This window comes from Vitis vinifera, chromosome 4 (genome assembly GCF_030704535.1).
Source record: "Vitis vinifera cultivar Pinot Noir 40024 chromosome 4, ASM3070453v1".
In the NCBI taxonomy this organism is placed as follows: domain Eukaryota; kingdom Viridiplantae; phylum Streptophyta; class Magnoliopsida; order Vitales; family Vitaceae; genus Vitis; species Vitis vinifera.
The window spans coordinates 15,682,563-15,690,839 of record NC_081808.1 but is presented as its reverse complement, the minus strand read 5'-3'; positions in this window follow the sequence as shown (position 1 = coordinate 15,690,839).

Genomic DNA, 8,277 nt, shown 5'->3' with positions numbered 1-8,277 from the left:
GAACCTTCCACACTCTTCCAACCAATGTCTTAGTGTATATGGCTCCAGGAGTCTCCAGAAGCTTCCCTCCTCCTATATAAGCCCATGGGAAGAGTCATTTGAAGCATCTTGTGACACTCTCCCTCACCTATGCCGTCGACTTCCTCGTTGTTGCCTCTTTCTGAAACCTCTCAATGTGTTTCCAAAATCTTCTCAAGGAATCTACATGTTCCCAACTTACCTGCCTCTTAGGTAGTCCTTTCCATTGGACTAGATACTCTATCACATGAGGGACCCCTTGCCTCTTTGTGACCCGTTCAGCCAGGATATTCTTCACCTCCTTCTCTTGTGAGGCTTCAGATGGATGCAAACTCGTGCGCTTTCGATGCTTAGAGTGCCCCTTTCTATGTGTGTGAGGTCTACCTCAGCTTGCTTCCCTTTTTCTTCTTTTACTTGTACCCCTGATAGTAAGGAGGTCTTAGGCGCACTAGAATTTGGGTTGACTTGGAGGGCACCTAGTAGCTGCATCGAGCTCATATGTGCCTCGTGTTCCTGCTCCCTTTCCTCGATCATGGCACTGAGCGCCTTTCTCTTTGGACAATCCCGTGCCCAATGTGGACCGTCACATAGGAAGCATTTGATTTTAGGCGTAAACTTCTTTCTTAACTCCTTCCCGAACGTTAAGCGTCTTGCCTGATCCCACTCTAGGAGCATTGTGGTCTCTTGAGACCTCGTCTCCTCCACCCGTGGCGTGGCTATCCTCCAAAGACTCAACCTTGGATGAGTCTTCCCTCTTGTAATCCGTTAAAGACTCTACTACTACCATAGCAGTGGCTAAGTCTTGCACACCTCAACACCTTAATTCCTACTTAGTCCACCCTTGCAGGTTATCCATGAAGTTGAATAGCAACTCCTCCTCAATCATGTTAGGAATCTCAAGCATTAGCGAAGAGAATTCCTTGACATAGTCGCATATCGAGCCTGTGTGCTTGAAACGCCTCATGTTTTTCCTAGCCAGGTAAGCCACGTCCTTGGGGTAGAACTGCCTCTTGATTTCCTTCTTGAAGTCCTCCCACGTCTCTATGGTGCAAATGTCTTTCTCCATATCGGCAAACCTTCGACGCCACCATAGAGTAACTGTGTTAGTAAGGTAGATGGTTGCAGTTCTTACCTTAGCCGCCTCATCCGTCAATGAGATAGCCTTGAAGTATCGCTCCATATGCCATAAGAAGTTGGCCAACTCCTTAGCATCCTTCTTGCCACTAAACCCTTGTGGCTTTGGCACCTTCACCCTAGATGCCCCTTGTGTGGCCATGACCCGTGCCGACATAGCAGCCTTGTAAATGGCCAACTCCTGCTGAATCTCCTGGTCTTGGGCCTCTATGCGCTCAGCCAAGGCCTCTATGCGCTCAGCCAAGGCCTCCATCCTTGACTCCATACTAGCGAACATGTTCATGACCTTGTCTTAGAAGGACATGAACTCCTCATGTGACATCGGTTGAACTTGTGAGCCTAGCACCCCCTCACGAAGGTCCTGGATCTGCTCCCTTAGATCCTCTAAGCTCTTCTCCATGCCCTGCTCAATCAAGTCCACCCCTTCCCGTGTGTTTGCCATGGCTAGCTCCACCTTAGCTAGCCTTGCCTCCATGTTGGCTAAGGTGTCACGAGACTTATCCTTCTTGCCTCTACCCCGTGTAGTATGCTCCATATCCCTTCCACAGGTTTGCTCGCTAGTCTCCTCCACGTTAGAGCCCGACATGCTTCATTTGCTACACCCACTTCATAACCACGCTCTGATACCATTTTTCACGGACTTAGTCGTTCACTAAGCTCATGCAGCACTTAGGCAAGTCAAGACGCTGATCTTGCTAAGTCAGCCTTAATCTCAATGCTTAGCTTGCTAGGCTAAGATGCTCATGACTCGAAAGCTTAAGAAGCTTAGTAGGCAACTCTTAGAGAATGGAAGCTCTTATTACTCAAGGAAGCCTTTACAAGTGCTTTGAAGACTCACTTGCTTGGTTAGGAAGTGATTTGGGTGGTGCCTTGGCCAAATGAGGGTCTCACCTATTTATAGGCACCAATGGAACTCTCTGGAACCTTGGAGGGTTCCTTACAAATCAAGAATATTCTAGAACTCCTTACACTAATCTATGTACAACCTTATGTACAAGAATATACAAGAGATCTCTAGAATTCTTTAGAAAGCCTTGGACTCCTCTCATGCCTTCCACCATAGTGTAGAGATGTGTGGACATCTCTAGGCATCTCTAGAACCTTCCACACTCTTCCAACCAATGTCTTAGTGTAGATGGCTCTAGGAGTCTCCAGAAGCTTCCCTCCTCCTACATAAGCCCATGGGGAAGGTCATTTGAAGCATCTTGTGACAATTAGCTAGCATAGCATAGTGGCTCTAGGATTGTCCACAGGGATGGGTTTTCAAATTACAACTTATATTAGTTCAAAAACTGAATTGGTGTTTTTTCTTTTCAAGGTTAACTTTAAAAGAAAACATGAGTATGTGTGAAAAGGTTGGTTTTAAGTGAAACAAAAAATAAAGTAACTAAAATTACTTACAAAGAAAAGTGCTTCTTGGAGTTTTAGATTACTAGGCTCAAGTTCCTTATACAAAAAGGGAGATTCCGGTTACTTGGATCTTTTCCTCGCATTGGGGATTTAATATATAGTTTTTTCCCAAACCGGTGTGGTACAGATGCTTCCCATTAATGGTTTCAAACACTAAATCTCTGCCATTGAATCATCTTGCAATGGTTCATACCTCTCACCCAGCATTTGCCATTCAAGGTGATCCTTAACCCCTGATTACCCGTCAAAAGCTTGCAAGAGATAACTAATGGATGTCTCCTAGGAGTCCAAAAGCTTACCAAGTGTTGGCTATTCTAGATAATCCTACCTTTAAACCACCTCCTAGAGGCTCGCAAGAGATAAACTAGTGGATCTCAATGGACAGAGTCCACTTGCCTTACCAAGTGTTAGCCCAGGTGATTTTAAGGGATTTTAAGTTAACTAAAAAGATAAAAACCATTAACGGGTCACACTTTCTCTTCATTAAAAACTGAAACAACGAAACTTCCACTTTTGTATCAGGAACCTTACCTAGCTTCCTTCACTCCAAAAAACAAAAAAGTCTAACCACTCATCCTCTAGGAAAACATCCTTAGAGTTTGATTTGCTAGAAATAAAAATAAAAGAGAAAAGAAAATGAGAAGGTAAGGCAGAGCAGAGCTCTGCGTATTACTTTCTGAAAAACTATACAAAGTTCGTCTTTAAGAAAAAACTCCCCCGAGATCTTTTTTTAAAAAAAAAAAAGAAAATCACAATAGATATTATATAGAGAGGCTATTCACCACTCATGCTAACTTCCCAACCAAGAAAACTTGTCATTGGTGGGTTACAACGAGAAAATAGGAATTTACACACAAATATATGAAGATAAACATCAAACAGAGTTGGTGCGCAAATATCTCAGATCATAGGTGGATTTCGCAAGCTCAAAACCAACTTGCGAAAATTTCGCACGTTGAAATTGTCTATTTTGCAAGTTGAAATTGTGGTTTCACAATTTTAGGGAAAATATATATATATATATATATTTTATTTATTTAGATTTTTTAAATTTTATTTTATTTTCATTTAATTATAGTTAGGTTTTCCTAGAATCCTAAGGCCATGGGATAAGGTGATGTTGTGGTTTAATTACAAACATTAGATTGTATAAAGTTACCATTAAATAGTTTAGGGAGTTTGGCAACCGTTTTCAAAAACAATTCTTAAAAATAGTTTTAAGAACAATTTTTGAAATCTATTCTCTTATTTTTATTTTTTTAGAGCAAAAGTTTGTTTGGAAACCTAAAATGTTTTTAACATGTTTTAAAAATAATTTTTATAACTAGTATTTTATTTTTAATTATTTTATATGTTTGTATAATTATTTCTTAAATAAATAATGTTCTATAAAAACACCTTGTTTTTTTTGTTGTTAAACGTATTTTTTATATTTTTTATTACGGAGAATAGATAATTGTTCTAAAAAATAGTTCTCTAAGCAATTAGGCTTTGGGAGAATTTTTTTTTTTTGTTGTTGAGGTGATTCATGTCTTATTATTATTATTATTATTATTATTATTATAGTGTTATTCTTTCATGACTATTGTGTTACGACTCATGGGAAGATCTATCTCGCATGATCTCTTTATTTTATTTTATTTTCTAGATTTTACACTAAAATAAAATTTTAATTGCATAATTATCTATTGAAAAAACAATTAAAGTTCTTCAGAGATAAGAGTTTAGTATATAATTAACTAATAAAAGATATGATAAAAGTTTAGGTGATGTTTGCTTTTTTACTTAATTTTAAATAGAACTTAAAACTAAATAATACTTAATAGTGTTAAGTATTAAATTATTTATTTTTATAATATTTTATTTTTATTAAATATTAAAATCTAAAGAAAAATTAAGATGTTACTTTTTTTCATTTAGAAAAAGTTAAATATTTTAACTTTTTATATTAATAAAACATTTATAATAAATCATGAAAAAAAAAAATAACCTAAATTCTAAAAGTAAATTACTTTCAGTAAAAAATTTAAAAAAACAAACATCATTCCTAAATTTTTTTTGGGAGATTGCTAAAAAGAAAATATTAATTGCAAAATGTAGATAAAAAAAATAGGTAAAAAAAAAAAACTAAATAGGATATTTAGAAGAGATGCCAAATTATCACACACTTTGCCAAATTTTCTAACAACAATTAGAAGTCCTTATTGCTAACTATAAGAAGTAAGGTCCCTGTAGACCCCTCTTTGGACTGAGATGAGTTGGGCGTTTCATTTTGGAGTGGGGGATGACCTCAATAGATGGAGCAGGCTACATGAGACGTATGACAAAGAATAGAAAAAATGATATATCTTGTAGATTCAGGAAGGAGAAAAGGGAGCTAGAAGCGATACAACTTTGGGGTTTACGAGTGAACATTCCAGGTAAAGCCACCGCAAGCTTCTTGTCTCTGATTTTCGCATTGTTTCATTCCCAGTTCCAGCTACTATTTTAAGCATTCTTTGTTGATTGGAGTGGACATCAAGGGCCACTCATTTGCCTTATCGGGTTTGATTCTATATATGCATGCTCCGTTTTGGTTTATTTTGAGGTATTTTTGTTTCCTCTTGGAAATATTCGATTCATCGCTCCTTCCTTGAACTAGATACACCAAGATCATGCCCTTATTTTCTCTAAATCCCACCAACTCCTTGCTCTTGGATAGACCATGACATAGAGCTAAGTTCTTACTTTATTTTTTTTTTACTTTTTTCTTTTATTTTATTCATTTATGTTTCTTGCTATGTTTCTTGTTGATGGGGGGATGAGGTCATCAATGGTCGAGTTGATGAGTTTGTGATGAAGTTATACATTGAGGGAAGATTTAGAGAGTTAGTGAGAGCAGAGGTGTAAGCTGGTGTCTTGAGAAAGCTGTGAGTAAAGAAGAGAGGACAACTGATTTTCCAAGAGGAGTGGAGAAGAAAACGGTTGGAGTGAGAAAGAGTTGGAGAGATCTGAAAAACAAACCTAGGCAAAGATACTACAGTGGCTTAGACAAGAGATGTTGGGTTTAGCCACCATTGCTATCATTACTACTACCACCGCAGTGAAAAATCGCGTTCTCTGCAGCTCAGGAAGAGTTCAACGGTGGTTTCAACATTCTTCGGTCGTGTGCTATCACATTTATTCTCCATTGTCGTGGTTTAATTTCTGCACAGTCAAGGTTATGGTGGAGGCGGACACCATTTCAATTATAAAGGCTCAGTCTCAATCCACTGCTTTGGGCAACAAGCAAGCTTTAATTTCGTTGTTCTCGGAAAAAAAAAAAAAAAAACTAGCTTTCCTTAGAAATGGCCTCCAAAGTTTAGGATATACAATTGTTTTAATTGGAGGAACAACATCGGCTTTGGAAAATGCAGGGGTCTCTGTATCTAAAGTGGAATAGCTTACTTGTTTTCTAAAAATGCTTGATGGTCATGTGAAAACTTTACATCCAAACATACATGGGGGTATTCTTGCTAGAAGAGACCAAAAGCATCACATGGAAGCTCTTAATGAGCATGGAATTGGTACTTTTGACGTGGTGGTGGTGAACTTGTATCCGTTTTATGATAAAGTTTCTTTGGGGGGAATTGAATTTGAAGATGAAATTGAGACACAAGCTCAAGATTCTGATGAACCGGTTAAACAAAGTCGAGAAGGTTGCGACGCTCAGCAACCAAAGTTTACTATATATTGAAGGTATGAAAATGATTGTTGAATGCAAGATTCAAAGGAAGAAAAATGATGATCCATAACAACTTCTTGAATCTATTGAGAGAAAACAACAACTTTATGTTGAAAGGGTGCTTAATGTCTTGAAGAAAATGAGTGATGAAGACTACATTTTGTTGGGACTAAACACCAAGTACGCTCGTCCGAATTGGATGATTTTGCAAGTGCTCTTAATTCCATCACCTCCAGTGAAGACATCCATAATGATGGACACTTCATCACGGCGTGAGGATGACTTAACCCATTAGTTGGCTTAACTCTAAAGGCAACAACGAATTTGGTCAAGTAGACTAAATAGGCTAGTTGCATGGACAATGGGGCGGGTTCACTGATGGGGCTCTCCTTGAGAGATATTCAATATATTGTGCTGCAAGGAATGAGAATTGTTTTTCTCATTTGGAAAGATCAAATGGTTGGAACGCAAGTGTTAATAAGATAAATGTTGTCACTAAGCAAGGAATTAAAACCACCAATATCAGCAGAGCAATCCCGATTGCACCTCGGGCCCCACTTTCGCATGGCCATGCATAGCCACCCCCATTGTATTACCCTAAAAGGCCAAGTGTCGATCCTCTTAATTCTTTATCTTTTGATGTTAAAAATTTAATTTTTTAAAAATTCTGTTCTCAAATAATTTTTCAAAATTCCAAATTCCAAATTTAATTTTCAAAACTTCCATTTTCAAATAATTTTTCAAAATTCCAATTTTCAAAATTAATCTTTAAAACTCTCATTTTCAAATAATTTTCTAAAATTTCAATTCTCAAATTTAATTTTCAAAACTTCCATTTTCAAATAATTCTCCAAAATTCCAATTTTCAAATTTAATTTTAAAAAAGTTCCATTCTCAAATAATTTTTCAAAATTCCAAATTCCAAATTTAATTTTCAAAACTTCCATTTTCAAATAATTTTTCAAAATTCCAATTTTCAAAATTAATCTTTAAAACTCCCATTTTCAAATAATTTTCTAAAATTTCAATTCTCAAATTTAATTTTCAAAACTTCCATTTTCAAATAATTCTCCAAAATTCCAATTTTCAAATTTAATTTTAAAAAAGTTCCATTCTCAAATAATTTTTCAAAATTCAAAATTCCAAAATTCCCATTTTCAAATAATTTTTCAAAATTCCAAATTTTAAATTTAATTTTCAAGATTTCAATTTTAAAATAATTTTCAAAACTCTAGTTTTTTTTTTTTTTTTCCAAATAATTTTAATTCCACTCCAGTTTTTAAATATTTTTAATTCTACAACTTTTCATCCTTTATTAGGGTTCTAGGTCACCAAAAATCTTGAATTTAGTAAACTTGCTATCATTCTTCTTCTAGCATGCACTTTTTAAAAATTTTCTTTGATTTTCAATTTTTTTTTCTTTTTTTCGTTTTTTTATATAAAAATGAATACATTTTCATAATTCCAAAATAATGGAATTCATGGGAATTAATTCATAACAAAATAAATTGGGATTTGGTGGAGACCCTACATATTGTGGACCCTCATTTTTCACGATCCGTTCCCACTCGATTGGTGAGAATCGCTTTTGATTAAAGTGAAAAACTAATTTTATAAAAAAAAATTGGAGTCACCACTTACTTTTATTTATTTTTAAAGGGGAAAACAAGTAAGAACAAAACCCCTAAAAGGACTCCTGATTTTTTTGGAAAAGTTGACTGCGAAAAACCCAAGTTTGAGTCTGATGATCAGGTTACCTATCAAGAAGGTATATCCAAAAAGGTAGAACCTTTCTAAGCCCTAACAAGGTCTCTACTAGCTTAATTGAGGGAAATATGACTATAGACCCTCCATCTTGTCCTACTAGCACATGCCCTATTGTGTGTTCGTTTAGTACTTTACAACAATTCTCTAGTGGCCCATTACTACTCATGTAGTCTATATTTTCTAAGCCACCTTGGGAACTTTGGTTGAGGGATTTATCTAACCTCATTGTGACTCTAAGCAGTCTT